This window comes from Canis aureus, chromosome 23 (assembly GCF_053574225.1).
Source record: "Canis aureus isolate CA01 chromosome 23, VMU_Caureus_v.1.0, whole genome shotgun sequence".
NCBI classification, from domain to species: domain Eukaryota; kingdom Metazoa; phylum Chordata; class Mammalia; order Carnivora; family Canidae; genus Canis; species Canis aureus.
In genome coordinates, this window is record NC_135633.1 from 1,563,856 (window position 1) to 1,589,211 (window position 25,356).

The 25,356-nt window shown below is 35.6% G+C and overlaps 1 long non-coding RNA gene across 1 annotated transcript in view; it reads left to right on the plus strand.

Annotated features, from left to right (window-relative positions):
- LOC144295219 (uncharacterized) overlaps positions 1 to 13,522 on the plus strand; it is a 51,010-nt gene extending 37,488 nt beyond the window's left edge. Inside the window, exons 2-4 of the long non-coding RNA XR_013362558.1 lie at positions 1,837 to 1,943; positions 4,705 to 4,902; positions 13,204 to 13,522. This is a non-coding gene — a long non-coding RNA (uncharacterized LOC144295219). The remainder of the gene's footprint in view (positions 1 to 1,836; positions 1,944 to 4,704; positions 4,903 to 13,203) is intronic.
- The last annotated feature ends 11,834 nt before the right edge of the window (positions 13,523 to 25,356 follow it).

Consider the following 25,356-nt stretch of genomic DNA (forward strand, 5'->3'; position numbering starts at 1 on the left):
TCCTATAATTTCAGAATAACTAGGCCACGAAGACAATTAAGAAATTATTTCTTAATTGAAATGTTTGAAATCATTTCAAATATACTATCTTCTTTACAAAAGCCAAAAGCCGAAATCCTCCAACCACACCCACACATTTTCAAAAACAAACAGTGACCTTGGCCAGGAGAATCAGAATTTTAAAAGTACTCATCACTCATTTTACCAATGAAGAAATGACTCCAAGATAATTAAATGACTTGCTATGGTAAAACAGCTTGCATTGGAGACAGCGCCCATGTATAGTTCTTCCATCATTTTTCTATAATCACATAGTGTTTTCCATGGTGGACCAAAAGGTAGAATCATCTTAGCAAATTGTCTATAATATAAATTTCTGGATCCCACAATTATTCAGTGAATCAGAATTTCTAGTGAAGGACATACAACTTTTATTCAAAGATTGCAAAGCATTGCTGATGACCGGCAAGTTTTGCAAACCACTGGTGTAGGTCAACTCTTCCTTCTTTGATAACGCTCACATTATTCTTTGGCTTTCTCCTTTGTGCCCTGCACTCCATTTATAATCATTAAAGTAATGTGTTCAGCAACATGCTGAGTGCAAGGAGGTATGTAAAACGTTAGGAAATGAGGCTTATTCTTGAAGGTTGGGAAGCAAGAGATGGTGGGAAGAGGAAACAAAAATAAACACCTCCTAAACTAGTAATTATAATTTAAGTGCTATAATTCAGATGACACGTTATACGAGTGTTGTGGGATGAATTGTGTCTTGCAGAAAGGTATTTCTAATTCCCTAATCCTTGTGAATGTGACTTTATTTGGGAATTGGGTCTTTGCAGATGTAATAGGGTAAAATGCGGTCATACTGGATTAGGGTGAACCAATCACTAGTAAATCCAAAGACTAGCATTCGTATTCCTATGTAAGGAATAAGAGAGAGTCACAGAGATCCAGACACACACGGATGGATGAAGGCCATCTAAAGACAGGCAAGGAGGGATTCTTTCCTAGAGCCTTCGGAGGGACCATGGCCTTGCCGATATCTTGATTTCAGGTTTCTAGCCTCCAGAACTAGAGAGAACATATTTCTGTTGTTTTAAACTACATGATTTATGGCAATTTGTTAAAATGGAAAACTACTACAAGGAGTCATTTAAGTAGCTTCATTTTTCAGGGAAAAAGAAACAGATTGGAATAGTAAAATTTATAAACTTTAGATAAATTGAAATCTTTTACATTTTCTGATTGCTATGGACAAGTCCTCTGGGAAAAATAATTATATTAAGGCTGTGTTTATCTTTGTTTTTCACAAATACGAAATAAATAAAACACAGAGGTATAAATCTTTGCAATAAAACATATTTTAAAATCTAGTAAATGCATACAAAATACTTGAAAAACAAAGATTTCTTTTCTTACTATATACAGTAAAAGATCTTAATAATTTCAATTCTTAGTGAGATAGATACTGTACTCAATTATGTCATAGTAATTTCTCTGTCCCACAGAGTTCCTCATCTTTGGGGAATATTTAAACAACCTCTAAGATTTAATAACAATAAAAGACTATATGGTCTGCATTGTGCTGGCCAAAATCCTATAGCTACTGTTAAGACCAGGAGACAGCAGAGTCTAGCACAGGAAAAATGTAAAAAGAATGGTACTAATTACAAAAATGGAAGAACTAAGAAACAGATATGTCAACAAAAATATGAATCTAACTTTAAGAATAAAGCCTTTGGATCAAGGTAAGAAGATACAGTTGTTATACAGTTTTTTATCATCTAAATTAAATATTACTTCTTTGCTTTTATCAATGCAACTATTGTTGTAAAGAATGAAACCTGAGAAAGACTCAATAAGTAGATGCCAATTGAAACTTGAAATCTGAATTGAGATTCAGTTGTTCTGATTTGGAGCAAGCAGCCCAACACTTTACATAGGTACGTAGCAATCTGTGTTGAGTGTCTTATTTTGTTTAGTTTCAGTTTTGAACCAAATGCTGAAATTACATAGAATAACCAGATTTATAAGTTACAGATGGGAAATTTATACATAGAAATATGGAACAGTAAGCTATTGTGGTTGCACTTATGTGTGAATAACAGTAGGAGCTACTATTGTGTATTCTAACCCAGTTCTCTGCCTCTATTTCCTAAAATAGACTGTTGACCATACACATGGCAAAATCATAGACTAGCATTTTTGTGTTCTTATTATATGCTAGGAATTACTTTAATTACATTCCATATACTATTTTATCTTCACATTAATAACAATTGAATAGGTATTCTTATGCTGGTTTTATACATGGAGAAACTGAGGTTCAGGGAGCCTAAGTCAATTGCCCTAATGTTGCTCAGTGGTAAATGGCAGGATTAGAAAACAAAGGCATGTAGGCCTAACACAACATTTCATGTTATTAACCACTAACTTATATGGTCTCCCTCTGTCTTCATCTCCTGTGTCTCCTGTATCCTCAAATTAGCCCAGGAACAGGGTCAGTGATATTCCATAGTCTACACTAGCAGAGTGTCCAAAATGAAATGAAAAGCCCTACATAGGCTTTGTCTGACCCCTCTCTATATCCTCAGGTGAGGAAGTAGATTGAAAAAAGTTTCTCATGAAGTCCTAGACCCATAAGGGAAGAATTTGGCTTATATCTTATATCTCCCCCCTTGGTGACAAAAGCCATATTATTCGTGGATCTTCAGCAAGTGGATGACTTCAATTAGTGACAGAACTGTGAGCAGTGAGAGCTGGTTCCTTTCAAATTTTGCATATCCCAGGTTCAAACTTTGAGCGCCCTTTCCCACATGGATAAAGATGGATTATAGTGAAAGAATGGCTTTCAGATGAAAAAGAAAGGGAAAATTCAGCCAATGGATGGAAAGATCAGTGATATACTCAGAAAGGTCACTAATAAGAGGCCCAGTGTTCTGCTGTTCCACCCATTTAGGTCAAAGCCCTAGATGAGTTGCATCTGAGCGTGTGGAAGTGCGAAAGGGTGGGTAGATAAAAATATTAGTGCCTTTTGTGTGGTGGAAGAGAAGGGACATGATCTAGGTAGCTAACTGTTTACTCTTTGTGTTTTTACAATTTTACAAGTGGACAGAACCATCCTAGAACCAGAGTAGAGAAGGAATTCAATGAATAACCTGTGTTATATTAATTTTAGTAATTTTAGTTTTCACTATTCAAATATTCATTTTTATCTCAGAAAAAGATAAACACAGGTAAGAACACAGGAAAATTTTAAATTCTCTATACAGAGATGACTTTTAATATAATACTCTTTTAATTCATTTGCATCAAATATATTTAATGTATATCATATACATATATCTATATGTTTACCTTTATAATACACTTATTTTTACAAAAGTAGAGATACCACACACAGCTTTCTGTAACCTCCTTTCCCCTTGTAAATTCTATAAACATGTTTCATATTAAAACCAGATTTACATACTTTTAATTGTGACATAATTTATTGTACAGAAATAACATCTTTAAAATCCTCTTATAGTAAAGTTCAATTATTTCACTTTTTCTATTATAAATAATATTGTGATGAACATCCTTGGCACGTGTCTAATTCCGTGGAACAGACTCCTAGAATTAGATTCTAGTTCAAAGACTATGTCATCTTTTAATACATAATGCCCTCTGGAAATGTTGTCCTAGTTTACTCCCACAGCAATATATGAAGATGTCCATTTTCCAACACTCGCCCACACTAGGCTTGGTTAATGGCTTATTTAAAACTATTTTATGGCAGGATACTTGTGTGTAGGAAGGAACCTTCAGTATAAGTGCAAATGTTGAGAGTATTCCCTGTTTGAAACTAAGAGACAAGTTCTGCGCGTTGCTTGATGAAGGACAGATTTGCTAAGGAATATTAACGGCAGGAATATTAGCAATTTGGATAGATTACCATAAATGCCTGCTCTCTCAAAACATTCTTGGATTACAATTTCCAATATTCAGAAACTTCAGTTTTAATGACTTAAATGACATTTATTAACTTTCCTATTATTAGTACATAATAAACCAGCATCATTTTATGGCCAAAAAAATAATTTATCTGCACCACAGTTCCTATTTTGTGAGTCATCAAATGCCACCTACCTGTGACAAGCTTCATGAGCCATTAGAAGGGATTTTCCACCCTCAGCAATGGCTTAACAGCAAAAAACAAAAAATAAAAAAAAAACTTCTTATAGAGTGTACAAATCAGTTTTACTTTCCCAGAAAAGGGATCGTATTTATTTTAAAGGTGGTTTATACATGAAAGAACCATATGGAAAATCTGTATCTTTGCTTCCTTTTCGTACATATGGATTTGTTTCAATGATTAAAAGGCAAGCCAGATATTTTGCCTCAAACTTAAAAAAAAAAAAGGAAGAAAATAGAATATGCTAAGTGTAGTCATAAAGTGTTTATCAGTTGCTCAAGGTCAGTAAAAGAATAAAAATATTCTATATAGTACACAAAGCAAACTATAATCCAATTTCAGTATTCCTACATGCTCGTGGATGATGTATACTGTCTCAGGTTCATCTGTGCAAAGATCGGCACCGATGTACTCTTTGCCTAAATGCCTTTGAGTCACTGCCATGAGATTATCAACATCTAAGAACAAAATGATTCTATTTTAGAATTCTGAATAGAGCTTTATTTTGTTTGAAATTCCATTTTTAGCATCAGCTGGAACACTTTTGCCTCAACTGTTAATTTAAGAAAAGTTAAAAGTCTTCAAACAATGCAACAATGCCAAGAAAAAGAATTTCATGTACAAAATTAAATGGTGGTTCCACCTCCCTGCACAGCATCACTTCTTAGAGGTTACTCATACCAACCCCAGTCAGGTCCATTTTATGACTGGCTAAGTCTGGAAAAGTGAGTATTTTATTTTGGTATGTTATCTCTAGAAATGTTCTTTATTTTTAATCACAAGATTTAAATACTACACCTAAAGTCTATAATCCAGTGAGTCCTCCCAGGGAGAAATCAGATAACTTTCTTCATGAGCATTTCTCCCTTTAAAAATTCACTAATAGTAAATACTACAACCTAGTGACAACTCAGGCTGACATAAAATCATGTGAAACTGCATCAGATATATCACCTCAATGTTTTGTTAGTAATAACTGGCTGTTTAAAAGTGGACAATTAGGTGGATGTCGTCAAGCATCTAAAGCAATCTAAGGATCAAACAGCTTATGGAGCAGCAGTCAAGGCCTTGGTTCCAATTCCAGAATTTACTAAGTGTATGATACTTGACTAATTCCTGAACCCATTTGGGACTCAGTTTTATAGCTTGCAAAAGGGAAGGGCTTTTGTAGAGATAAGGGATACACAATAATTCTTTGTTGAATAAAGGAGTGATTCTTAGGAATTTAAGAACTGACCATCTTCTTTCTATTCTGAAAGTGAACTGACCAATAATAGTTTTGTTTTTTTTTTCCTGAAGTTACTTACATGATTTTTTTTCTTTTAACAAAGACTACTGAATGCTTCAGAAAACTGATGCCTAACAATATTGTTTCCCATCATCTCATCTGTGCCAAACTATTAGAGAAAAAACAAAAGAAACAAAAATGACCACACTCTTACTATATGAGCCCAGACCTTCTCTTTGATTCTTAGTTAACTGCCTAATAGTGAACTTTCCAATGGTCCTTTATTCCTTGAGAGCCAGCGTAACTTTAAGTATTGCCTGTGTGCCTAAATTCCCACTACGCATGAGAAGATGGGAAAGTTTCTGAGAACATATGACCTTCTTTAAGGTAAAAGCTAAAGGGAAGAGGCGGTGTCAAAAAAATTTACATTTGCATGTACCTTTTCATTAGCATTGTGCTGTCCTCCCAGAACATATCAGGCAGATAGATCTTTCAGGTGTGTATGGCAAGTCACAAAGGTTGACTCATTAAACACCCATTTCAAACCCCCTTCCCTTGTCTCCCTCTGTTTTATCATTCCAGACATCCTCAAACATAAGGATGAATACCTCTGGTCAATGAGGTATAGGTGGGAGATCGCTGGGCAACCTTTTTCCTCTTTTCCCTCTTCTATTCCTGTAATACAGACTAAATCCCTAAAGAAGCAATAGCTGTCTTGTAGCCAAAAGGACAAAAAAATAATAAAATTAAAACCAAAAAACACACAAAGGACAGCAGGAGCTGAGTTAGCCTGATATTATTGAGACATATACATTCCTACATTGTTTTTCTTCTGCTGAAAAGAAAGTCTTTACTTTAAGCTGCTGAAGAAAGGGATTTCTGTACTTGCTTTTGGATGCATCATGGAATAAAGTCTGACTTTAAACTTTCCCTCTCAGAGGACTCCATAGATGCCCCAAATCAGGTAAATATTTGGTCTCTGCTCTTCCAACATAACTTTGTACGTACAAATTTTCAACAATAGCAAAAGTTTTCATTGAAGTATAAATCAAAAAGTGCACAAATTAAAGGATTTGATGATCTACTACTTGATGATCCACTACAAAGTGAGAACAAATTTGGAACCAAGTCAAGAAATACAACATTCTCAGAAACCTAGAATGCCCCATGTGCCCCCTTGGGCCCCAGAATGCCCCTTACCATTCTCCTCCCTTCCCCCAAAGTTACCAGTAACTAAGTTTGGCCACCATTGATTATATAAATCCCCAAACAGGAAAGACTAAACATTACACACACAATATGTACTCTTCCATGACTGCTGTCTTTAGTAAAATACTATATTTATTAAATATATCAGGTTGTTTTATGTACCAGTAGTTTGTTTTCCTTGTTTAGCTTTCCGTTGTATAAATATACCACAATTTATCTGATCTACTGTTGACGGATACTGGACTATTTCCAAACCTTGGCAATTAAGAATAATACTTCTATAAATAATCTTGTGCATGGCTTTTGGTGCACATATGTATGGATTTCTGTTAAGTGTATACACAGGAGAGGAACTGCTGGGTCAGATTGTGAATATGTCAACTTTAATAGTACTACCAAATGCGTTTCCACAGAGTTTGTGCAAATCAGGTTCCAACAGCAGTGAGCAAGAATTCTAGTAGCTCGACATCTGTACCAAGAGTTGGTATTTCAATCAAATTTAGCCTTTCTTGGGAGTATGAACTGAAATTCTGTAGTATTAATTTTGCATTTCCCTACTACAACTAAGAGTCAAAATAGCTCACACATCTTGGTCATTTTTTTTTAATTTTTTTTAATTTTATTTATTTATGATAGTTACAGAGAGAGAGAGAGAGGCAGAGACACAGGCAGAGGGAGAAGCAGGCTCCATGCACCGGGAGCCCGATGTGGGATTCGATCCCAGGTCTCCAGGATCACGCCCTGGGCCAAAGGCAGGCGCCAAACTGCTGTGCCACCCAGGGATCCCGCATTTTGATTTTGTATGTGTGAAGTAACTGTTCAAGTCTTAAAAAAAAAAAAAAAAAAAAAAACCTCCTCAAGTCTTTTGTCTACATAGAAAATTTTACAAGTGGGTTGCCTCCCTCTTTTCTTATCGATTTGGAGAACAGTTATATATTCTAGATATGAATACTTTTCAGTTATATGAAACATAAATAGTCTCTCCCATTTTGTGGTCTGCCTTTTTGTTTTGTTAATGGTGATCCTAATTTTAATGTAGTTCAATATAGTAATGCCCTTTTATGATTAATGTTTTTGCATTCTACTTGGTATTTTACTACCTCAATATCTGAAGGTTATTTTCCTAGAAGCTCTGTTATACTTTCCCTTTCATATTGAGGCCTACTACACACCTAAAGTGATGTTTGTGTACAATGTGAGATAGCAGCTGCATTTATAAAATATAATATCCATATAGCATGATTTTCTTATGAACAATATGTGGCATCTTAGATTCAAGGAAATATGGTAACATTCTAAATTAATCGTGTTATTTTCAATGATAGAATATAGGTTAAAATTAATGAAAAACTTATGATAGAGATGATAAAGATGATATATTCAAACAAAAAAAATAAGCTTTTAAAATATTAGAAGAAAATGAGAAATGGCTTCAAAAATTAGAATGAGGAACAGCCGGGTGGCTCAGCAGTTGAGCGTCCGCCTTTGCCTCAGGGCATGATCCCAGGTTCTGGAATCAAGTTCCACATCAGGCTCCCTGCAAGGAGCCTGCTTCTCTCTCTGCCTGTGTCTCTGCCTCTCTCTGTGTCTCTCATGAATGTATAAATAAAATCTTAAAAAAATAGAATGATTTAATAAATAGATATATCAATAAGAATATATGACTTTCAATAAATGTTGCCAGTTCTATTACACAAACTAATGCATACTCCTAAAACATACAACTTTTATCCTTAATACTACTGGAATCCATGATTTGGACATGTATAAAACCAAACCGTGCCTAGAATATCTTAATGCTAAACAGCAAGAGTGCTTTTAAAGATATCTGAATAGTGCTCAAAAGAATAAGGGTCTCAAATAAAGGACAAAAGCAAAAATAATAATTATATTTCACTGGAAAAAAATTGAACACTTAATGTGTCATGGGCTTATAATGCTACCGAAACGAACAAATACAAATTATACTATTTTAAAGTCATGCGCAACAAAGGAAACAATCAAGAAAACTAAAAGGCAATCTATAGAATGGGAGAAGATGCTTGCAAATAACATATCCAATAGAAGGTTATTATCCAAAATATATAAATAGGGATCCCTGGGTGGCGCAGCGGTTTGGCGCCTGCCTTTGGCCCAGGGCGTGATCCTGGAGACCCGGGATCGAATCCCACATCGGGCTCCCGGTGCATGGAGCCTGCTTCTCCCTCTGCCTGTGTCTCTGCTTCTCTCTCTCTTTCTCTCTCTGTGACTATCATAAATAAATAAAAATTAAAAAAATATATATATATATATAAATAATTCATACTACTCAATATCCAGAAAACAAACAATCCAATTAAAAATGGGAAGATGTAAACATACATTACCCCAAAGAAGACATACAGATGGCTAACTGACATATGAGGAGATGCTCAGCACCACCCATCACCAGGGAAATGCAAATCAAACTATGAGAGATCACCTCACATCTGTTGGAATGGCAAAAATCAAAAATACAAGAAACAACAAGTGTTAGTGAAGATGGGGAGAAACAGAAACCCTTGTGTTCTGTTGAGGTTCCCTAAAATGTCAAAAATAGAATTTCCCTACAATCCAGTAATCATGCTACTAGGTATTTACAAAAAACAAAACAAAACAAAAACAAAAACAGAAAAGCAACCAAATGATTAAAAAAACTAATCTAAATAGATACATGCATCCCTATGTTTATTGCAACATTATTTATTACGGGCAAACTATGGAAGCGGCACAAGTGTCCATGGATAGATAAATGGATAAAGAAGATCTGGTGTGTCACACACACACACAGACACACACACCCTGGAATATTACTCAGACGTAAAAAAAAAAAAAAAAAGAAATCTTGCCATTTGCAACGACATGGATGAAGCTAGAGAGAATAATGCTAAGCAAAATCAGTCAGAGAAAGATAAATATATGATTTTATTCATAAGGGGAATTTAAGAAAACAAATGAACAAAAGCAATAAAGAGACAAACTAGAAATCAGACTTAACTACAAAGAACGAACTGATAGTTACGGGGCGGGGGTGGATTATATAGGTGATAGGGATTAAATAGTACACTTATGGTGAGCCCTGAGCCATGTGCAGGATTGTTGAATCACGATATTGTACACCTGAAACTAATATGACACTGTAGGTTGTTAACTCTACTGGAATTAAAAGGCTTAATAAAAATAAAAGTCAAAAACATTTTTAAATAAAGTCATGAGATAAAAATGGCATTTTAAATGTTCTATATGGATAAACCCAAGTTTTTAAATACTGTCTTCAAGTTTTTGTCATGGCCTAAGTTTAATATCACAAATGTTAATATGTTATGTGTAATACATTATATATTATTTTATATAAATATATATCAATCTATAATCACATACAAATATTAGTACATATTCAGAATTAACTCAAATAGGGTTTGTCACTTATGTTTTTAAATAAGCTGGATAGGAAGATCTCAAACAGCAGGAGAAAATAAAAGCATTTTTTTAAAGACTAAACATTATATAAAGCAGAGTTCTCAAAATGCAGGCCCCTAACCAGTAGCATCAGCCTCAGCTGGGGCCTGGTTAAAAAATGCAAACTCTCAGGCTTTCCCAGACCCACCAAAGCAGAAGCCCTAGAGGTGAGGTTCACACTCCGTCATCCTAAATCCTTCCGACGTTCATCACAATTGGAGAACCAGTTTGATCTAATGAGACTATGCAAGTTATCGCCTAGCCTGAGCTTTAAAGCTAAATTCTGTTGGACATTCAGCACTGACCACTACATCCATTAGGAGGTTTAACCAGTTACAGGCCAACTAAAGAATTTATGTTTTCTCTGCAACCGCAGTTAGGCCTAGTCATCTGAGACCCCACTAGGGCCTAAGGTGCTCAAGTGTGGATTCAAATCCAGGTGTCTTACCACAAGACTGCAGCCCACACTATGTCACTGTCTCTCCCAGAATTTCATTAGAGCGCTTTCCACGAAGACAAGGGTAGACGTAACTTGCCTAGGCTGAGCGCCTGCCGTGTGTCATGCTCTACATAGTGCTCTAATCCTCACGTCCACTTAGGTGAAGAGGAGACGGGCCGGATCTGACGTTCAGCAGGCCACACATGGGGCCCGAAGGCCCACAGCCTGCAGGGGCAGAGGCAGGATTCCACCCTCAACTCTTCCTGAATCCAAGGTCTAGGTTCTTTCCATTGGACGCTTGTTCCGCATCAGCACACACACACTTCTAGCACGTACACCACATGTGCTCAATAAAAGCCTATTGGCTGAATGACGAGTGAAGGAACGACCTGAATTTCCCTGTTACCGCATTTTCAGGGGTTCTCAGTGTCCAGAGAGCTTCCAGAAACTGCAGAGACACTTTGACCAACATGATGGTTCACTTAACAGAGAGACAAGAAAAACACTGCAGTCCCTGAAGAAGGATTACGTCGTTAGAACATTAGATCTTAGAGGAGACACCTTATGGTCATTTCATAATATCAAGCTGTGTGTCTCCCCAATGCTCCCTGAAAATATTTAAAACACACAAAAGATATTTAAGAAGTAACGTTTTCAATGAAGATGGGAACGTCAACACCTTAAAAAGTATATTATACTAACGTGACATGCCTGTGGTTCGTTTAGTTTAGCTCACCTTCCAGAAAACTTCTTAGAAAAACTTAGGACTCAGATTAAGTGTACAGTCATTTTGAAATTGCATGAAATGGCATAAGGAGATGAATGCAATAGTTGCTAATGTTTCTTGGAGGAGTCATGGGGCAAGGGAGAGAAAGAAACAGATTAAGAACCTGCAGACATTTGTTACTTGAATAGCAGCAGGAATGGAAAACACATAGGGGTAACATTTTAAAGCTGTGTGTGGGAGGCACTTGCACAAAATATTTTGTCAACAGGATGTCTGCGTACACCTCTCACACACTGCTTAGGAAATTTACCCCAGAATAGAGATTCTCAACTTTTTTTTTTTTGTTCCCCCTTACAAGCTGTCTAGCCCATGTAATTAAAGTCCGCCAGCAAAATAGTATTCAGGTGCTGACAAGATTGATCGTTCCCCAGCCCTCGCCATCGAGGGACAAAGCTAGGCATTTTCATTTCACTCAACTGTAGTTGTGAAAAATACTCTCCTCTGCCTCCTAGAGCAATCTCCATTGCTGGTTTCCTCTGAAGTCTCTCCGCCGGGTCCAGATAACATTCCGCCTCTATTTTGCTGATAGACATTCACGCTCTCAAGCACATTTTATAAATATTTGATCCAAGGTATCCTAGCATTCTGAACTTTTATTCATAGCCATAAAAAAAAATCTTGGTAGAGTTCTCTTAAGGAGCCCATTGTGAAGCAGAGTCTATTGCAAGATGCTAAGAATCCCTGATTTTCTATTTACAGATATGTACCCCAAATGTCCCAAGGCCTTCCCGTGTGTGTATCTACCAGATCACATTTAGACCCAAATTTGTACATTAATTAACTCAAATGTCAGCATATAAGATGCCAAGTTTCTTTTGGGCCATAAACACCAAACCCTCCCTGCAAAGTCTATCTCTGTTATTTCTGGGCATAATACTCTCTCTGGAAACCCTATACACATAAAAAGAAACTAGGTATAAATAAAAGAAACCTCCTGTGAAATGCAGCCTGGGAGCCCTGAAGGGGAGGCTCTCACACACTTACTTGCTATTACAGCTTATGTCACATTCCTGGGTGAGAAGTAGTTCATTTTATTACCCCAGCACAAAAAAAAAAAAAAAAAAAAGGAAGGTTTCCCCTTGTCAGCCTAGCCAGTGCGAAACTGCCACAATTCAGCCACTAAGAAGCTACCACCACCCTGGACTCCTGCCTTCCTCCAACAGACCCTCCTCAAGGCAGCCGTTCCCAACTCCTCCCTTTTCCCTACAAAGCAATATTCCTCTCCTCTGTTCTCTGGACTGGTCTATGGTTTCCCACAGTTTGCAGGTCCCAAACTGCAATTCTCCTATTCCTGAATAAAATCATTTTGCTGGTAAAATACCTATTTCTAAGGTTCACAACACACACACCCAAGAATATAGTTGGTTGGTCTTAGAGCAGAAATGGGTAAAGTTTCCTGAGAATGGCCAGATAGTAGACCTTCTAGGTATTAGAAGCCGGACGGTCTGTGTTGCAGCTCAGCTCCTCCACGGTCCCGTAAGCAGACAAGGACACCTGTGTTCTTGTAACACTTCATTTACAGGGAACTGGGCGCCTCGAGCAGGTAAGTGTCTGCCTGACTTGGGCTCAGACCATGATGTCGAGGCTGTGAGATCCGGCCCTGCATCAGGCTGCACACTGAGCCTGGAACCTGCTTAAGAGTCTCTCGCTCCCTCTGCTCCTCCCCCACCTTAAAAAAATAAATAAATAAAAACTGTATTTGCAAAAAAAGGCTGGAGGTAGAGTTGTCCTAAGAGTTGCAGTTTGCCAACTCCTGTCTTAGGCTGTGAAGAGGTTACCTTCACTTTCCCCTCGTGGGGTAATCATGGGAGAAAATCTTCGCTGCTGTATAACAAATGCATTAGAAATGCACTCTTTTTCATAACATTTTTTTTTGTTGTTCCTAGAAACTCTGAATCCACTTCTTTAGAATCAATGGATCCCGATGGTCAAACGAGTCTATAGATGCTGATAGGATTCCACAGTCCTCGGTAGCGCCTGAGCCGTTAGATCTGACCACAGATACAGTTCATGGACCATAAACAGGCATGAAAAGTTGTTAAACTTCTAAGCCACAGTAGTTACTATCAGGCCAGCTTTAGAAATGTTACAATCTTTATACTTTTAAATATTTTACCTGTATAAGCAAACACATAGGCAATTGATAGAAATGACAGTATTCTCATTTATAGAATGTTTTTCCTAGTATCTAACTACTCAAGTAAAAAAGCCCTAATTAATAAATATTCTCAAAATATCAAATTACATTCTCTTTAAGTTTATGGGCATTCTTTATTCGGTAAACACTTAATGAAAAAAAAAAAACTATCAGCGTCAGGTAGCCGATTAGATCCTAGATGCAATTATAAATAACACAGTCTGTATCCTGAAGGGATGTCAGGGGCGGTTATTAGACTTTGTGTAGATTCTTTAATCTTGAAATACAAATACCCTTTGTATGTCACTGGCTTGAGTACTCAAGTGGATTTTATGACCAAATTAAAATGACTCAGGGAACAAGCAGCTTTACTGACAGAGATTTCAGCACTTCCTAGGGATCTCCTCACCCTCAAATCCTCAGCGCTGCTTAAATATATACATGAACTAGTCACTATTCCTGCTCATCTTCATTTATTTGGTAGAACATATTCTGAGGCCCTTCTTTTAGGGCCAAAGTCTGTAAATGCAGATCTTTGAGTAACCCTGTCTTTGGTGGAGGTTTCCCGGGCTGCTGGCTGAAGACGTTAGCATCCAGAGTTGCTAACGGCTGTGCCAAAAGCCCTAGCAGTTCTACAACGAAGTCACTGAAGTTATTGCATTATTACCACTGGAGTCTCACTCATGACTTTTATAGTCCTAATTCTTTCTAGATTTCTGCCAATTAATCCAAGTAATCGCCTTACAATAAGAACATACACTTCCCCCTCTTCAGATGAAACTCACGAAAGAATGCCCCACAGCAAAATTGTTTGGATACTCAGAGTTATGACTCTTTGGTGGTTCATCTCCTTCCATATATAGTAGTATTTCTTTACATATGCCTATCATGCCAAAGATTAGATCAAGATGGTGTCCCAAACCATCTGTGTTGTGCCATAATCAATAATCCTCCCTGAGCATTCCCCACAATGCTCTTCCTCCCTGGCTCCAATAACTGAGATCTTTGTAATAAATTCAGGTATTGATCCAGAAACAACTCTCTCTGGAGGAGCCTCTATCAGACATGATTTTATATTTTTGAATTCCAACTTTAAAATCACCTGTATCAGGGCAACCCCGGTAGCTCAGCGGTTTGGCGCTGCCTTCAGCCCAGGGCATGATCCTGGAGACCCAGAATCAAATCCCACATCGGGCTCCCTGCATGGAGCCTGCTTCTCCCTCTGCCTGTGTCTCTGCTTCTCTCTCTCTGTGTGTCGCTCATTAATAAATAAAATATTAAAAAAAATAAAATATCCTGTATCTATGGGTATTACAAATGCAAGTAGATATGCAGGGATTTGTTTCCTCTCAATTTCAAAACTCAAAGTATTAATTTTACAGAAGTGGGAGTCTTAGCTTCACCTACTAAGAAAAACCTAACTCTCCAGGTTCTTGTCTAGGCAGAGTCATTTTACAACTTATTTATATGATAGCATTCATTAATTACAGTTCAATTCACTATAGCAAAAATCTTCCACTTAGGATATAAAAAGCTTTCGAGAACATCATTCATAATCTAACAATGAGAAAAAGCTGCACAATCTACAAAATCATAACTTTTTTACCTCATCAGAAGGATAAGTTTGTGAAGCAACCAAGTAATCTGAAAGCCAAAAAGGAATAAGCCCCTCCAAGGATAAACAAAGCACAAAAAGAGTTGTACCTTTAGCACAGGATAGAAGACACAGATGGCTACCATATAAGCAGTTAAAATGTAATGCTAATCAGTTAAAAAGGTGATGTATTATAAAAGGCCACATGCAGATTAACATGTTATTTTAGAATAGATGGAGGCACCAGACATAAGTGAAAACTGCATTCATTTGGAAGACGTTTTCCATGGGCCTCAGTTAGGTGCTCAGAAGAACTAGAAGCCTAGAAAGAGTTCTCCTCAGTGGTACAGAATGCAAAAATTAATCCATGGCTGTTAGCAAGTAGACATGCAGCCCTGCCTGCTACAATAACCGTTTCTGCTACACAGCATTGTAACCACTTGAGGAAGGGCAATAGATTTGTCATCCTTGGGACACAAAGATCTATTATGACTAGAAAACAGTAGCAGATCAAAAAACCCTCTACTCCTGGGGAAGGAGCTCTGATTTATCTTCAGATAACAAGCAGAAGTCTATAACTGCTGGGGGAGAAGAGGAATGTCCTGTGCAAAGCTGAGTACAGATGTACAGATATAAGGAAGAGTTTGGTTATCCAGATAAGGTAAAACAAAAAAATTGAAAAATACTAATTTCTAAGACCCATATGCACAGAGGCTGCTCCAATTATGATGAAGAAAGAATAAGAGCACAGAGATAAACTCTCCCCATGGCAAAGGCACACAGGTACTGCTGAAAAAGGAGAAGGAACAGGAGTACTGATAAATACCATCCAGAAATGCAGCCCATACTCTAAATATAAGGGAAAAGCAGACCACCATCATAGGGATTTGAGGCCTGTAGAGCACTGAAGGTAACAATAAAACAATACCACAATTAGCTCAGCTGCTGACAGACTCAACTCCCCACACTCAGATTATGGCAAGAAAGTTGTGCCCATTTCAAGGGTTATTTATCATATATTGTCTTATATACTGTTCTACACAGGGGCATAGGCATTCAATCAAAAGTATGACAGAGAAAAGAAAGAGAAGCTCACTCAACTGTAAAGAGATGTAAAGCAAATGACACTATCAGACCCAAGGATGGCCTAGATGTTGAAGCCCTCAGAAACTTTAAAAAAGCTATAATTAAAGAATATAGCAGGAAAGATTGACAAAAATTCATAGTCACATGGAGAACATCAAAAGAGAGATGAGAACTCTAAATTAAAAATGCTAGAAATAAGAATAGGAAGAACTATCTTTTAATGGCCTCATTAGTAGACTCAACACCAAAAGGGAAACAAGGAGTGAATTTGAAGATAGGTTAATATAAATTACCAAAAAAAAAAAAAAAAGAAAAAAAAAAGAAAAAAAAAAGAAAAAGAAAAAGGACTGAAGAAAATAAAATATATTCCAAGAGCTGTGGAATAATATTAGAAGATACCTATAATATTTAATCCCAGAGAGATAAGAGAAAGTAAATAGGGCATAAAATACATTTAAAGATATAATGCAGAAAATTAAATAAAAGTATAGAAAGACATCAAACCATACATTCAGGAAACTTTAGGAACTCTAATCAAGTTAAATATGTATATAAATAAATGAGAAAAAAAAGACATGTCCTAGTCAAACTTATAAACAAAGACAAAATAAAAATTCTCCCAGCAAAGATGAAGTTGTGAAGACACATTACATAGAGAAAAACAAAAATAGCTACAGAATATGTTTTGTTGGAAATCATGCAAGCCAGAAAACAATTAAGTTTTTAAATATCCAAAGAAAAAAACTAACAAAATTCTATACCCAGCAAAAATACTTTTTCCAAATGAAAGCAAAATAAAGTCTTTATCAGACAAAGCCTAAGATAACTCATTTATAACAGAACTCTAATATTAAAGAAGTTCTTCAGGCAGAAGAAATATGATGCTAGACAGAAAGTCAATCTAAACAAATAATGAAAATCAGGAATTATAAAAGTAAAATGAAATATAAAAAACTTTTCCTATATTTCCAATGTATTTTCAATACATTATTGTTATTCTTTTGTCTATTTCAAGCAAGGTATACTGTATTTAAAAGTAAAATATATGAAAAAAGTTTAAAAGTAGAAGAGTAATTGGAAATACACTGCTGTAAGACTCAAAGATTACATATGAAGTGGTATATTATTTGAAGATAGACTGAAAAGTTATAAATGTAGCTAAAGATGTATATTTTAAACTTTAGAACTAAAAATGTAAAAAAAAAGCATACAACAACAATGGAGAATAAATCACAAAATACAAAACAGATAAAGGCAGGATAGGAGGGAAAATGGAACAAAGGATAGGACAGATATAAAAAGCTATCAAAATAATTTAAGCCCAACTATATAAATGACTACATTAAAGGAAAAAGAGTATGAAATTAAAAGGAAGAAAATCTCAGAACAAAGCAAAATTGAAGTATATTCTCTTATATTAAAAAGAAATAAAAACATAGGTAAGTTAATAGCAAAATGACTGAAAAGGATGGACATGCTATCAGTAATTAAAAAAAAAAACTGGAAAGCTAAATTAATATCAAAGACTTCAAAAACAAGGAATCCTGCTGGGTATATAAACACATATACAAGGAATCCTGCTGGGTATATAGAGACATATTACACAATGACAAAGGGTCACTTCATAATAAAGCTCTAAAAATGCTAAATCAGCATGCACCTAAATCAGCATGCACCTAAAAAAAAAAAAAAAAAAAAATCAATCACATCAAACTAGAACTACGGAACTCATGGGAAAGTGGATAGCTTAGTGGTTTAGTGCCACCTTCAGCCCAGGGCATGATCGTGGTGGTCCCTGGATCGAGTCCCCCATCAGGCTCCCTGCTTCTCCCTCTGCCTGTGTCTCTGCCTCTCTCTCTCTGTGTGTGTGTGTGTGTCTCTCATGAATAAATAAGTGAAATCTTTATAAAAATTTAAAAAAAGAACTCATGGGAGAAGCAGAGAAAGGCAAAATCACAGTTGAAGATTTCAGAACTCCTCCCAAGTAAACAAACAAAAAAACAAAAATCAATAAGGACATAGAAGAACTGAACACTATCAACCAACTTCACCTGCTTGACAATTATAATACAATATACCTAAACAACAACATAGGACACTATTTCTAAGTGCACAATGAATGTTCACTAAAATAGTACATATTCTGGGCCCAAAAAATTGGAAGAATAAACTTCAACAAATGTAAAAGATTTAAAGTGAGCAAAATGGAATAAACTAGAAATCAAAAAGACAAATTTAAATAGTAAATTAACAAATATCCAAGGATTACAGAGTAAATCACAAGAGAAACTAGAAAATGTTTTCTGTTAAGTCACACATGTCAAATGTTGGTGAATATAGTCAAAATTGGGCTTAGAGGAAAGTACATAGTATTACCTGCTTATATCAGAAGACAAGAAAAGTTTAACATCAATAACAAATGCCCACCTTAAAAATGGTAACGCTCTTTCATTAAAACTGGGATCAATGCAAATATGCTCTCATTATTTCTATTCAACATCATAGTGGAAGCTCTAGTCAGTGAAATAAAAAATTTAATACAGAAAAGAAATGAAACTGTCTATATTTATAGAATATCTGATTATATTAGTGGGAAATTCAAAAAATCTACAAGCTTTTAGAACCAATAAGTGAGTTAAGGTAGTTGTTAGGATACATAGATCAATTGTATTTCCAGATAGGCAATGAAGAATTGCAAAGTAAAATTAAAACCAAATTTACCATTTATACAAGCCTCCCCCCTGCCATGATCATCAGCTTATTTTCCAGCGGAAACTGCAGGCAGGGCAGAAGATAGTAGCATGATATATTCAAAGTGCTGAAAGAAGAAAAATAAATCTGCAATCAAATATCCTCTACCTGGCAAGGTAATCATTCAGAATTGAAGGAAAAATAAAGAGTTTCTCAAATAAACAAAGCTAAAGGAGTTTATCGTCACTAAAGAGGGCTTATAAGAGATTAAAAGGAATTATTTGAGTGGAAATAAAAGGTCATAGTTAGGAGTAAGAAAATTATGAATGGAAAGATTTCAAGATAATGCATAATGTAATAAAAGTAATAGATTAATCATATAAAATTAGTATAGAGGTAAAAACATAAAGCAGTAAAATCAGTTATATCTACAAAACTTGGTTTGTATTCACAAAATAAAAGGATGCAAAGTATGATATCATATACAAAAAATGGGGGAAGAGTAAAAATTTAGTACTTTTAGAATGAGTTCAAATCTAAGTGACTATCAACTTAATACAGACTGCCATAGGCATTGACCATCAGTTTAATATAGACCACTCTACATATGTTATTATGAACCTAATGGTAACCACAAATCAAAAACCTATTTTAGATACAGGAAACACAGAGAAAGGAATCTAACACCAAAGAAAGCCATCAAAACACAGGGAAGAGAGTAAGAGAAAGAAGAGAGAACTACAAATACAAATACATAAAACAAGTAACAAAATGGCAATAAGGACACACCCATCAATACTTACTTTAATGTAAATGGACTAAATACTCCAATCAAAGGACACAGGGTGACTGAATGGATAAAAATGCAAGACCCTACAAGAGACTCACTTCAGACTTAAAGACATATGCATATTAAAAGTGAAAGAATAGAAAAAGATATCATAAAAATGGAAGCAAAAAGAAAGCTGGGACAGTGATACTTTTACCAGAAAAAAATAGACTTTAAAACAAAGACCGTAACAAAAGACAAAGAAGAACACTACAAATAATAAAGTGAACAATCCAACAAGAGGATATAATCAAACAAGAGGATATAATTGTAAATACCTATGCACCCAACATGGGAACACCTAAATACATAAAGCAACTATAAACAAATAAAGGAAAAATTGAGTAATACAGTATAATAGGGGACTTTAACATGCCACTAATATCAATAGATAGATAATTCAGATAGAAAAGCAATAAGAAAACAGAGACGTGGGGGGAGGGGGGCGGGGGGCTGGTCCTCCCACCGCTGCTCCAAAAAAAAAAAAAAAAAAAAAATTGGAAAACAGAGACTTTGAATGACACATTAGACCAGATAGACCTAACATATAAAGACAGAACATTCTATCCAAATATGCATTCTTTTCAAGTGTACATGAATGTTTTACAGAGTAGGTCACATATTAGACTGGATAGCAAGTCTTAATAAATTCAAAAAGATTGAAATCACATCATGAATGTTTTCCAAACACAACAGTATGAAACTAGAAAACAATCACAAGAAAATCGGGGAAAAAAAGCACAAGTACACGAAAGCTAATAACATGCTACTAAACAATAAATTGGTCAACCAAAGAATCAAAGAGGAAATTTAAAAATACATGGAGATAAATGGAAATGAAAACACATGGTCCAGAAGATTTGGGATGCGGAAAAAGCTATTCTAGGAGGAAAGTTTGTGGCAACATAGGCCTACCTCAGGAAACAAGAAAAATATCAAACAACCTAAGCTTAAGTGTAAAGGAGCTAAAAGAACAAAACCCAAAACCAATAGAAGAAAAGAAACAAAGATTAAAGAACAATAATTCCACTATTGGGTATTTACCCAAAGAAATGAAAATGCTAATTTGAAAATAAATATGCATGGCCATGTTTATTACAGCATTATTTACAATACCCAAGATATGAAAGCAACCCCACTGTCTATCAGTAGATGAGCGCGCGCACACACACACACACAAACACATACACACAATGGACTACTACTCACCTATATAAAACCATGAGATATTCCCATTTGCAACACCATGGATGGACCTAGAGGCTATAACATTAAGTAAATAATTCAGACAAAGACAAATAGCATGTAATTTCACTCATATGTGGCATTTAAGAAACAAAACAAATGAATAAAGAGACAAAAAAACAGACTATTGAATACAAGAAGCAGCTGGTGTTGCTAGAGTCAATAGAGGTGGGTAAGGAGGAGAGGTGAAATAGATACGGGGGTTACGAGTACAACTTATGATGAATTACACTGAGTAATGTATAGAATTGTTGAATTTATTATACATTTGAAACATACCACTGTATGTTAATTACATTTCAATTTTAAAAATTACCATTAAAATAGTCTTGGAAAAGAGATGAAACACTTAGGAGTATATCTAGCAAAACATGTAAAACATATATATTGGAAATAAAAATTATTAATAAGTGAAATAAAAATAATAGATGCTAAAGACACAACTTCATGGTTTTAAATACTTATTATTAAGACCTTAATTCTTCCAAGTTTAACCTATAGGTTTAACATCATCTTCTTAAAAGTACTGCAGGTTTTGTATAAATTTTAAATATCATCACCAAAAAACTAAATAAATAAATAAAATTAAATTTAAAAATAAAAAATAAAAATAAATATCATCACATTTATGTGGAAAAGGAAATTACTTAGAATAGTTACAATATTTATAAGAAAGTTATCTGCTCCCAACAATAATGTATCAAACCTCTAGTTGCTTTGTAATATTCATAAAGCCTATAATATGTGTAAGTCTCAAAGCCAGATTTTAAGATCATCTACAAAGCAACAATAGTCAAGATACTATAATGCTGGTAGAAGATGAACATATAGACAAGTGAAACAGAAGGAAAAAGCCAAACATACACTTATATGAGCTCAAATGAATTTTGCTAAAGCTGCTACAACAATTCAACAGAGAGGATTGTGTCCCAACAAACCACGCTGTAATTATCTGGCATCATATACAAAAATAACCCGTCACCCAGTCATCACACCAGATACACAATATTTCTGAAAGTAAATCATAGAGCTATACTGAAAATCTATCAAAAGTTTTGATCAAAGTTCAAAAAAAGAGAAAATCTATGACCTTTCTTAAAGCAAAAACTTCTTACATATAAAGAAAAACATGAACTTTAAAGGAAAATATTGATAAATGGTACCTCATCAAAATTTAAAACTTCTGTCCTTTGAAAAATGTAGTTAAAATGAAAAGATAAAGAGCAGGATATAAGAAGATAATGGCACAATCTATATCTAACAAAGGACTTGTATCAGGACATGTCAAGAATCCTTACAACCCAATTATAACAGAACTGAAGACCTAAGAAATGGGCAAAATATGTGTATCAAAAAAAGATACAAAGATCCATAACACAAGAGAAAACAAACACTGGAATGGCTGTGGAGCAACTAGCACTATGATACGCTGTTGGTGAGAGTGCAAAGTAACATGGCCACTCCCAAACACAATGCAGCAACTTTTTTTTTTTAAGATTTATTTATTTGAAAAAAAAAAGATTTATTTATTTGAGAGAGAGAGGAAGAGTGCAAATGGATGGAAGGGCAGTGGCGAGGGGGAGAATCCTCAAGCAGAGGCCCTGCCGAGGGCAGAGCCTGATGCAGGGCTCAATCCCAGGGCACAGAGGTCATGACCTGAAATCAAGAGTCAGTCACTCAACTGACTGACTCACCCAGGCGCCCCACAAGTCAGCAGTTTCTTAAAAGTCAAACATACAATTTCCATACAGCCCAGCAATCCTGATATTTATATAAGATAAATGAAAACATATGTTTACCCAAAGTCTGTACATGAATATTTATAGCAGATTTATTCATATTCACCAAAACCTAGAAAAAGCCCAATAAATATTCATCACTGGGTGAATGGATTAACAAATGATGGCACCTCCTTAAAAACAAGTCCTGCCTACCAAAGCCAAGTGATAAACTACAAACACACTCAACGTCGTTGAATCTCAAATACATTATACTATTTGAAAGAAGTCAGAGTCAAAAGGCTACCTATCTGTGTGATTCAATTTGTAGGACATTCTAGAACGGGCAAGCGGTAGGTACAGAAACCAGAAACTGATGGGGATAAGGCTGACGGCTCTAATGGGCCATGAAGAAAATGTTGAGGATGAAAGTTGTGGTTATACGGTAGTGTGTATGTGTCAGACTCAAACTATAGGACAAATATTTGTCTGAATTATACCTCAGTACTTCTGATTTTTTAAGGACTTTCAGAAAAGATCTCTAAGCAGTCTTATCTCGCCTTATGTTTGATGACTTTAAGGCAAGAGGATAATGCAGGCTTTGTCTCTCAAATGTCACGAACTCCAAGGCAGATTCGGGGCTGAACACTGGGGAAAATACTTGGACTATTCCTATTTGCCTCTGTATTTTCCAAATGGACAGATCAAGAAAAAAGTTTACTTTATTGAAGATATAAATAGCAAACTTAAAAAGAAAAAAAAATAAGACTGTTCCAAGAAATCTCTCAGGAGAATGATTCAACATTTCTGCTAAAGGAACACGGGAGGCCTAAAGTCTGGAAATCGGTAATGAGGCGGCATCCCTGCACAGCACAGAACTTAGCCTCAAAATACAGGTGAGTCAAAACAAAAGTCACATGACACCGCTCTCTGTACAAAAAAAAAAAAAAAAAAAAAACATACTGCAAAGTGTCTATAAGTCTTAGACTAAAGTTCAAGGATTATACTGATAATGAGACAAAAAAATGAAATTTCTAAAAGAAAACGATTAACAGGAATACATCTTCATGTCTTCCAGGTCCAGAATTGATCTTTACCAGTTTCAAGATCTAAATGCCAAATATATTTCATCATTGGTGCCGCCACTTTTCTCCAAATGGATAATAACTGAAATCTATTCCCAGCTTCCGTACTGGCTTTAATTTAACAAAACTGATGTGTATATTCTGAATACAGCTTTCTACTCTGAAGCTACTCTGGCCTATGATGTAAAGATTAATTTTCAGGAGAATCTCTTTTGTGACATCCAGAATTTTTTATTTCATCTGTTCAGATACTGATACCAGTATTTCTCTGCAGAGAGCAGTGTCTTACAACAGCATCGGTTTTCATTTTTTTTTTTTTTGTTTTTTTTTTTTTTTTAACAAGAGAGGCAAAACCTTTCATAGAGTCAACAATTGATAGAGGGCAACATCTCAATTCTTCCAAGATAAGACTTTTGTTTCTAGATATGTAGACAAATAGTTACATTTACCCTGGCACTTGGTAGTTGTAGGCAATTCTTTGCAGCAGAAAAAATCCTTTTCTTAAATTTCACCATCATTTACAAATGTTATAATGCTCCATCATGACATTTATTGGTGAAGTCTGTTGACTCATCAATCTGCAGAGAAACTGTTGTTTTTCAGTATGTTACACAAAACCTCTCAGTATGATGTGACATGTCATCAATATGTCAACTCACTGTACTGTTTCGAGACTGGAGCCTTCAATTTCTCATACTCCATCCTGTCTAAACATTTTACTTACTATGATTTTACATGCTGACATTATTAGTTTCTTACCAGCTGTAGGACTTTCCTTTTCTGAGCAATAATTTCAGTTACTATAGAACTTGATTCCTGAGGCCTTTGACAGAGTAGGACTTTTTAAAAACACAACTTTACTCTGATCCGAGAATATACTAGCTATGTAAAATAGCCAGTAGCTTTCTCTGCCTGATGGCTGTGACTTTTAAGTTTTGCTGGAGCCTTTGCTGCATTCGTAAGTCGTGATTCTTCATCATTCGTCTATCAGAATCGCTGTCAGCTGAAATCCTCTTCCACGTCTTACCTTATCTTTAAGCATCACTATGTCGTGTAGCCAGACATGTTTTAACACAAAGGCCAACAAGATAGAAAATAGAAGGGCGTGATAAGCGATAAAATTGTAAGAAGAATCAAACTTCAATACAATCCTCGTTTTGCCAAACTTAACAGCAAAATACAGAGGGGTGATTAAGTCCTGGTAGGTAAGCATCCCTTTTTCACATTGACTCTTTCTCTCAAATTTTGTTATACTGGCAAAGCTCCTTCAAGGGAAGGTTGAGGGAAGTAATTTAGAGGGAGAACCTGGCATTGTCACCATACTCTTTGTTCTACTCTCCCCTGATAGAGCGGAGATTAGTCATCAGCAGGCTCCCTTACCTTGTGCTAGAAACTGGGAATAGGTTGAACCAAATGAAATGGCTCTTCCTACATAGGCTGTCACACAGGCTGATACACTCGTAGTAATAATTCCAATGGTACCATTCGGTCAATGTTCACTACTGGCAAGGTTAGCATTGCACAGCATCCAAAATATAAATAACCACCGTTTCACTAATCACAATCTCTCGTGGAAACCTAGCAACGTTTTGCAGAACCTCAACTGAGAAAATTTATAATAAGACCACTGAAACAAAATCAATATACTATTGCT